Source organism: Castor canadensis, chromosome 8 (assembly GCF_047511655.1).
Source record: "Castor canadensis chromosome 8, mCasCan1.hap1v2, whole genome shotgun sequence".
NCBI lineage: Eukaryota > Metazoa > Chordata > Mammalia > Rodentia > Castoridae > Castor > Castor canadensis.
The window spans coordinates 90660620-90670012 of record NC_133393.1 but is presented as its reverse complement, the minus strand read 5'-3'; the positions used below and the strand labels follow the sequence as shown (position 1 = coordinate 90670012).

The 9393-nt window shown below is 44.4% G+C and overlaps 1 pseudogene; it reads right to left on the bottom strand.

Annotated features, from left to right (window-relative positions):
• Window positions 1-202: 202 nt before the first annotated feature.
• LOC109686641 (IST1 homolog) lies at window positions 203-1915 on the bottom strand (annotated as a pseudogene).
• Between the last annotated feature and the right edge of the window lie 7478 nt (window positions 1916-9393).

Sequence of the window (9393 nt, the reverse complement as noted above, 5' to 3'; positions counted from 1 at the left end):
TTTTGTGATGGGTGTGTCCAAGATAGGGTCTCATGAACTATTTCCCCCTGCTGACTTCGAATGGCGATCCTCCTGATCTCTGCTTCCTGAGTAGCTAGGATTACAAGCGTGAGCCACCAGCGCCCAGTCATGGAGATTCTTTGTTCCAAGGAAAAGCTTCTGTCTCAATTCTCAGAACTTGGGTTTTCCTAGTTGAAGAGGCTTATGCTTTCTTTTTCAGCTCCTTAAATCTCTGGGAAAGAACATCAAAGTCTCTGTCTTTAGATGCTGAGATGCTGGTTCCAGCTGATGCAGTCTCTGCTGTGGAGGTACAAAGTTGTTATAGTTATCCACAAGTCTGCAAGGTGGCTTTGCTGAGGCTTCCAGCTTGGGTCTAAAATCAACAACCTGTGCAGAAGAGACATTTTTATCGGCATTAATGTCATCTAACTCAGACGACCGGGGAGTTGCTGGCATCTGAGGTAGATGAGTATTAGAAGAGGCCTGATGAGTGCCCATTGGTAATCCACGGAAAGCTGATGGCTTCTTGGGCAGTGGCTATGAGAAAAGAATATTTGGAGAGGATATGAGCATAGCATGGCTATGAACGTTGGTTCTGTTCTGTCAGGTCCTGTGTGAACCTGCCCCCTCCTCCTCCTCCTCTAAAGCCACCTCTCTTCACATCTGTGAATCCAATATCAATAAGATCTGTCTCTACCCCAGGAAGAGTTTTTGCCATGACCACAGAGTCAAGTTCATTCTTGCCAATTTCCATCAAGTATCTCTCCACCAGGATTGTGGGTGGGGCTTCCATATTCATTTGTGCGTTAGCCTGTGATTCACAGTTCCAATCTGGTTGGTCCTACATAACCTTGCTATACTGGACACAGAGCTGATCAGCACTTTTCAAATTTTTTTTTATTTCTTTATTTTTGGTGATACTGGGGTTTGAACTCAAGGCCTCATGCTTGCTAGGCAGGCATGCTACCACTTGAACCATTCTGCCCATGTGTTGGGTATTTTCAAGACAGAGTCTCAGAAACTATTTGCCAGGGGCTGGCTTCAAACCATGACCCTTCTTATCTCTGCCCCCTGAGTAGTTAGGATTACAGGTGTGAGCCACTGACACCTGGTCAGTGACTATTTTCAACTCAGTCACTTATGACTGCAGCCAAGGAGCAGCCCAGATAAGTGTAGACACAGAGTCTGTCAGACCAGAATCTAGCTCTTTCATAGACTGGATGAGGCCCGAGAACGTCATAGTTCAGTTCTAGGAGCTCCATGGTCTCCATAAGGTAGACTTCCTGGATAAGATATTCCACGTGTATATGAGCTCAGTCATTTTTCTCAGCAACTGAGAGTTGGCAATCTCCTTTCTTGCTTTCAAGACCAGTTCCACCTTCTTTCCTTCCTTCCTTCCTTTCTCCTTTCCTCTCTTTCTTTCTTTCTCTCCAGTAGTTTTAGACAATTTATGTCCAATCTCAAGTTGACTTATACATGTTCAACTTTAAATCCAGAATGCAGTATGCTGTGTGGTTTCTCCTAGCCTAATCCAGGTGTAAAAATGGAAGAGACTGACTTTAGAAATGACGTTCAGCATCCTATCATGCACTTTTAAATTTAACCAGTGTGAGTACTTTTGAGGTGAATTAATTCACCAAAATTGAATTTCTGAGCATTCAAGCCGAAGCCTGGATCTTCTTACAGAATACAAATCAACAATGTTTCTATCTCTTGTCACCAACATCAACCCGGGGATAGAAGGAACCTTATTTCATGCACTCAAAGAGACAGAAGAGTTTTTTGGTTTTCATCCTAGAGTGGAACTAGAAACTAGGAAAAGCACTTCAAATTGCCTAGTGCCTCACAGTTTTCACATAGCTTAGGCTCCACACTAACTCCATCCCAGCCTTGTTCTGCCTCTTACTAAAGCCATCATCCGTTGGTCTACTGCAGCCACTGCAGAATGGGAAACAACACAAACAGTGGACAGCAAATTATGCACAGCTCCACCTGTTGACCTGGAGATGTGGACACATCCCCTCTACAATATGACTGATGAGGACACTCTGTGTCTTGTATTCTCAGAGAGGCATTCCTGGCAGTAAAATTGGTCTTAGAGAGACAGTGGAAGAAGATTAGCATCTTTCTGACCTAATAACACTTGGCTTTGTCTCTGAGGTATAAGAAGGGTCTCTACAACCTAGTGCTAAGACAGGACTTAAACCACAAGAAGCTGTGGTGGTTCATGCTTGCAATCATAGCTGGTCAGGAGGCAGCGATCAAGAGGATCACCGCTCGAACCCAGTCGTGGGCAAAAAGTTGGAAAAACCTTATCTCAAACCCATCGCCATGGCTCAGGACGTGACTCAGAGGTAGAGCAGTGGGCCTTCATGCTCACGGCCTGGGGTTTGAGCCCTCGCACCATGAAATAAATAAATGAACAAATCAATGAATAACTTTGTTATCTCTATTAAAAAAAACAAACCCATCACCAAAAACAGTTGGTGGAGTGGCTGAAGCAGTAAGAGCACCTGTCTAGCAAGCATGAGGCCCTGAGTCAAAACCCCAGTGCCATCCAAAAAAATAGGTGCTATGTGGATGAACTGTGTGTGTGTGTGTGTGTGTGTGTGTGTGTGTGTGTGTGTGAGATGCTGTGATTGAACCCAGGGCTGTGCACATGCTAACCAAATGCTGCTGTACCACTGATCACCTGCATGACCCTGTTAGAGTTCTATGAGATTCAGAGATTCAGCCTAACCTGTGAATTACTTTGTCATCCTTTGTCGGAACTGCATTGTACATAGTCAGCTATGTAGAGAACAACACTGCTGTGGGGCAGAAAGGAATGCCAGCTGTGCACTCAAAAGAATCTAGTTTTCTCATCCCTTCACAGAGCTGAGAGGGGATGGCCTTAGGAACAGAGATACTTCTTTCATATTGATCTTTTTTTTTGGCAGCACAGGGGTTTGAACTCAGGGCCTCATTCTTGCTAGGCAGGCAGTCATACCACTTGAGCCACTCCACCCGCCCTCTCTTTCATCTTAATAAGCTCAAATATTCAAGAACAGATTCAAGTAAACTAATAGCCTTGTCTTTCTTATTTTTTATTTCTTCTGTTTTTTTTTCTCTTCTCTCTCTCTCTCTCTCTCTCTCTCTCTTTCTTGCGCTCTCTTTTGTGATACTGTGGGATTTGAATTCAGTTCTTGCTAAGCTGGTACTCTACCACTTGAGCCACGCTTCTAACCCTTCGAATTGTTTCTTTTATCAATGAAGTGTGGGCAAGGTCATCTGCTCAGAGGGAAGCGGAGATAGCACGGTGATTTTAGACGAGAGAAGGTGCTTTTGTTAGAACTGGGGTTTGAACTCTTGCAAAGCAGACCTGCTACCACTTAAGCCACACCTCCAGACTATTTTGCTCTGGTTATTTTGGAGATGAGCTCTCCAAACTATTTGCCAAGGGAGAAGAACCTTAAATATAAACAAGAGATTTTGGGAGGGGCCGAGAGGTCAAATAGATGATCTCTTATCCTTCGTTCTATGTTCCATATGCTGTACATGAGACTTGGGGCATCACAGAGGCCTGGGCCTGGTGACCATGGTTAAGATAAACCTCCAACAGCAAGATGTGGTAGACTGCACCTGTAACCCCAGCACTTGGGAGGCTGAAGCTAGAGGATCCAGAGTTTGAAGCCAACCTGGGCTGAGACTCTATCTCAAAAATGAATAAAGAAATAACTAATAAATAAATAAATGACAACCTCAGTACTCCTCCTTCTTATTAGTTTTGGTCAAGATAGTTACTCAAAAAAACTGAAAATTCCTCCCTCTGTCAAGCCCTCTAGTTCCCCCATAGTAGATCAGCCCAACCTGCCCCAGGAACTTGAATAGAGAGGACAACCTGGGAAAGTGGATAGGCAACTCAACTCCTGCCAGGGGGTGGTGCCTGAGCCCTGTCACCATGACCTATCCACTGTCCCAGGAGACTGGAAACTTCCTCTCCCCCCAAACCTGCTTTTTCAAAGCTGAGGCTCCCCTACAACAGTACATTTGTCTCTTCTGCCCCATTTTTCTCCCTAGAAAATTCAGCTTCTTCCCTCTTTCAAGATGAGCTGAGGGCTGGCACTGGCAGAGTGGCTCAAGTGGTAGAGCACTTGCCTAGCAAGTATGAGGCCCTGAGTTCAAACCCCAATATTGGAAAAAAAAAAAAAGAGTTGAGAGACTATCTCCTCCCAAGGTCTCTCTTGAGGCAGCTCGTTGCTCCGTGTTTTTGTTTTTTTGTTTTTTTTTCCTCAAAAGAACTTAATCTATGCCAGGTGCCAGTGAACCGAGTTCAAACCCCAGTCCCACAGGACACAAAGAACAACAACAAAAACATGACTAGACCAGGCGCCAGCAGCTCACACCTGTGATCTTAGTTATTCAGGAGGATTAAGGTTCAAAGCCAGCCCAAGCAAATAGTTTGAGAGACCCTATCTGGAAAAAAAAAAAAAAACACAGAAAGGACTGGTGGAGTGGCTCAAGGTGTAGGCCCTGAGTTCAAGCCCCAGTACTGAAAAACAACAACAACAACAACAAAAAACCACAACTAGACATTTTGAGCTATACATAAAGAGATAAAGAGATAGCCAGGCATGGTGGTGCATACCTATAATTCCAGAACTGGAGCGGCAGAAGCAAAAGATACATAGTGAGAGCCTTTCTCATAAAATTAAAAAACAGGGCTGGTGGAGTGGCTCAAGTGGTAGAGTGCCTGCCTACCAAGCATGAGGTCCTGAGTTCAAACTCTGTACCAAAAAACAACAACAGCTGGGTGCTGGTGGCCCATGCCTGTAATCCTAGCTATGCAGGAGGCAGAGATGACGAGGATCTCAGTTCGAAGTCAGCCAGGGCAAATAGTTCACAAGACCCTATTTTGAAAAAAACCCATCACAAAAAAGGGCTGGGGGAGTGGCTCAAGATGTAGGCCCTGAGTTCAAACCCCAGTACTGCAAAATATTTAAAAAATAAATAAAAAATAAAAAGCCCATAAATTTAGCCATTCCTAATATGTTTATCTATTAACTAATAAAATTTAATATTGATATATGTTTAACATTTATTTAATACTTACTACATCCCAGGTATTGAACCACTGAACTTAATGTATATACTCATTTACTTTTTTAAAAAATGTTAGGTAAGCATTGTTATTATCTCTAAATTATAAATGAGTAAAAATAAACTCAGAGATTGAAGAGTTTGCCTGAGATCTCAAAGTAAATGCCAGACCCAATGTCCGAGTGCAGGTATTTTTTACTATGAAACTTACACTTTTAACCATTATTCTATGGTGCCTGAGACAAGTTTTGTACGATATAGTTTATATATGCATTGATATGGGAAGATATAATAAAACACAAAACAAACAAAAAACATAGGTGGCAGAGTGGCTAAAGTGGTAGAGCACCTTCCTAGCAGTCGTGAGGACTTGAGTTCAAACCCCATTGCTGGTGGGCGGGGAAGGGGGAATCATATGATTCACTTAGAAACTATTTAAATGAAGTTGTTTGCAAAAGGAGGAGTTAGAGAAGAAAGAGTAGTAATGTGTGTACAAGCTCAAGTAGCCAGAAACCATACTGTGGAGCCAAAGCTTAAATTGAACTGGGCCTTGGAGAATAGATGAGGAAGGGACCGACATTAGTGGACTTTCAGTAATAAGCACTGTGTGTACTGTATGTGCATTGCCTCATCTGGTCCCACACGCCCTGTGACAGAAGCTCAGTTTTCCCCATTTAACCAAGGGGAAGTTGAGACTCCAGTCCATACTGCTAAATATTGAGCTGAGACTCAAACCCTGATCTCTCTTCTACTCAGATTGGTAGAAAGGCCAAGTAAGGCATTCTGGGTAAGGAGAGCAGTAGGAGCAAAGATGGGAGGCCATGACAAGCAGGATGCCTGTGAAAAGAAGTAAATAGCCAGGCATCCTGGTGGCCTTCCCTCTCTGAGGGTGGGACTTCCTTGGCAGCTCCGCCCTCTGCAGAGGATTGCAACAGTGGGGTGGAGTAGAGGTTCTGGGTTCCTGGAAGGTGACTGAAGCCCACAAGACTGGCACTGTGCCCATTGTGTGGCTAGTACTGGCCCTGCCCAGCAGTGCTGAGATGGGAGAGTTACGGCCTGAGGGCTAGTTCCTGGAAGTGTAGCCACCAACACTGTGGATCCTAGGTCTTGGTTCCCTCCCAGAATCAGACTGCCTCCAGACTTCAGTCCTTTCTTGAATCTGGTCTCCAGATAGGGTGTCTCAATTTCTTAAGCCCCAGAGGCCTCTAGCCTCCAGATATCTAAGCATTCATCTCCAACCAGTAACAGACTCCCTTTATTTTTATTTCGTTTATTTATTTATTTTTTTGGTGGGACTAAAGCTTGAACTCAGTGCTTCACACTTGCAAAGCAGATGCTCTACCACTTGATCCTCACCTCCAGTGCATTTTCTCTGGTTATTTTGGATATCAGGTCTTGAAAATGATTTGCCCAGACTGGCCTCAAACTTCAATCCTCAGATTTCAGCCTCCCAAGTAGCTAGGATTACAAGTGTGAGCCACTGGCGCCCACCTTATTTTTTATTTTATTTTATGGTGCAGGGGATCAAACCCTCAGCCTCACATATGCTAGGCAAGAACTCTGCCACTAAACTATTCACCAGCCCCACACTCACTTTAAGATTCATCCCATTTACCTTTCTAACATTACCAAGTATGTATTATCATCACTATCTTCATTTTTCAGGTGAAAAAATAAGGCTCAGAAGGTTGGATTGCCCATGGCCACACAGGAAATGACTGCCCAGACTCAAGCACATGTGTTATGGTTAAATGTCCCTTGCTGGGTGGTGTGATGGTGCACATCTATAATCCCAGCTATTCTGGATGTGGAGGTAGGAGGATTGCAGTCTGTGACCCACTGGGGAAAAAATTTGAAACTCTACATGAAAAATAACTAAAGAGATAAAAGTATGGGGGTGGGGGTGGGGAGTGTGGTTCAAGGGGTACAGTGCTTGCCCAGCAAGCGTGAGGTCCTGAGTCAAAAAAAAAGGCCCCAGGGGATATTTCTTCTGGAATATTCTAGACTTCAGGCTCTGCTACTAGGGCATAACTCTGAGATGTCAGTGTCTAAGAACCACAGGCCCATCCAACTCCCTTGAAAGCGCCAAGCTCTTTTGGCTCAAGAATGGAGTTCAATCTCCCCTCACCTTCTGAGTCCATCTTCTAAGAATTTCTCTCTGAGGAAAAGAATCTCTGCCAAGACTTTTTATAAATCCTATCCTGGGGAAGGAAGGGAGGACGAAGGACAAAGATGGAGGGGGTGACTCTAATTAAGATACATTGTAAGTATATATATATATATATATATATATATATATATATATATAAAAATATAAGTATTATATACAATATAAAATATGTATAATATATAATACATAATATATATAATATATATGTCATAATGTATCCCCCTGTACAACTAAAATATGTTAAAAAAAAATCCTATCCTTACCCAAATTGGAATGCAAGGAAAAATGAGTGGATAGCTCTGGAGATTAGGCCTCAGTTTCTACTACTCTAGCAAGAGGAGGACTTAGTATTCCCTGGTCCCAGACCTCCTCCACCACCTCCCCCATGGGGTAACCGCCTGTCTCTGCAGCTTAGGATAACGCCCAGCCCTCCCTTTGCCCCCTGTGGCTGCCTCCCCTTTCCGTCTGTTGAGAGAGGAAGCCAAGGGGTGGCGGGTGCAACCCTGCTGGGCACTGATAAAGGGCCAGTGCTATCCCCGCCCTCTGGGGCCACTGCGGTCAGACCAGTAGGCAAGCAGGCAAAGCAGGCAGTTCCCTGCGGGGACCCATGGCCCTCCCCTGGTTCCACCTCTACTCACCCCGCCCTTCTAGCCCTTCTCGGGAAGCTGGTTGCATAACCCGGTGGGGTGTTTGGCAACATTGCTGTGGCTTGACCTGATGCTGATGGTGGTGTGCACACACGTAGTGGGGGTGAGGGTGGGGTGGGCAGGGGTGACAGGTTAACCTTTCAGGGGGTGGGTGAGGAGCAGCATAAGAAGAGAACGACAAGATAGTAAAGCTTTGTGGCCCTGTTTCTCTATTCCGTTTCTGCTAGCCTTGGTTGAAGGGGGAGAATTTTGGAGACAGAAAAATTGTAGGCATCATGCCTGGCCAAACCACAGGCACTGTCCAGCCCATTCAGGCTGGCACTCACCTAATGCCCTGTGGATTGTAAATCAGCAAAGGAGACTTAAGGTAGAAGGACATTGACTAAACTTGAGGAATCTGAGAGGAGGAGGTTAAAGGGGCTCCCCTTTTCCCTGGGGCTGAAAGGGGTGCTCTGGAGACAGGACATAGTTGGAGCACCACAAGAAAGGCCTCTTTTACAGAAGGGTAGCAGTGAGGTGAGTGAGGTGGGAGAGGCACTTCCGCCTAGCCAATTGTCTAAGTAAAGACGGTCACTTCACTTAGCTCATCCTACATGACCAAGTCTGTTCCTACAAATAAGTAGTAAAAGACTTCAGCCCTTCTATGAATCCTTATTGCTTACAGAATGGAATACAGTTTCTCCTTAGGTTCACTTTGAAGATAGTTTACAATCCAGCCCCCAATTTTCCAAGCACATTCTCCCACCAGCGGAATCTGGAACCTAGGCAAATGTTATCACTGAGCTACATCCCCAGTCCCTAGCCCCTAAGGCTTATCTTCTACTATTTATGATTCCATAGGGATCCTAGGAAGCCCAAAGTATCACTTGTGTTTTATGTCTCTGTGCCTTCAGACCTTTGCTCAGAAGATTCTTCCCTCCATCCTCTGTGAAACCTTTCCTGAATTTCACCAGGTAGAATTTATTCCCTCTTCCACTCCATAGCACTTTTTGTTTTAGTTTGGTTTTTAAGACAGGGTCTTGCTATACAACCCAGGCTGGCCTTGAACTTGCAATTCTCCTGGCTTAGCCTCCCAAATGCTGGGATTACATGTGTGTGCCACCTGCCTGGCTCTCCATAGAACTTTATGTGAACCTTAATTAATGTAATTCCTCAATAATACTGTCTTATTTATCTTTGTTTATGGAGCGTAAAAATAGTAGACATTCAATAAATACTTGTTGATTGAATAACAGCAACTTTGTTTGAGTTGCTGGGGATTGAACCCAGGACCTTGTGCATACTCAACAAGTGCTCCACCACTGAGCTACATCCCCAGCCTGAATGAATGGTAAAGTGTTATCTATAGTTGTATCTGCAATGCCACATACTGTGTCCTGAGCTGGTAGTTCTTGTTCAATAAATGCTGTGGACTGTCTGTAACCTGATATCATTACATAATCAGCCATGCATATCATATCGACACACTTCATCCCCTCTGAGGGACCCAAATAAGTA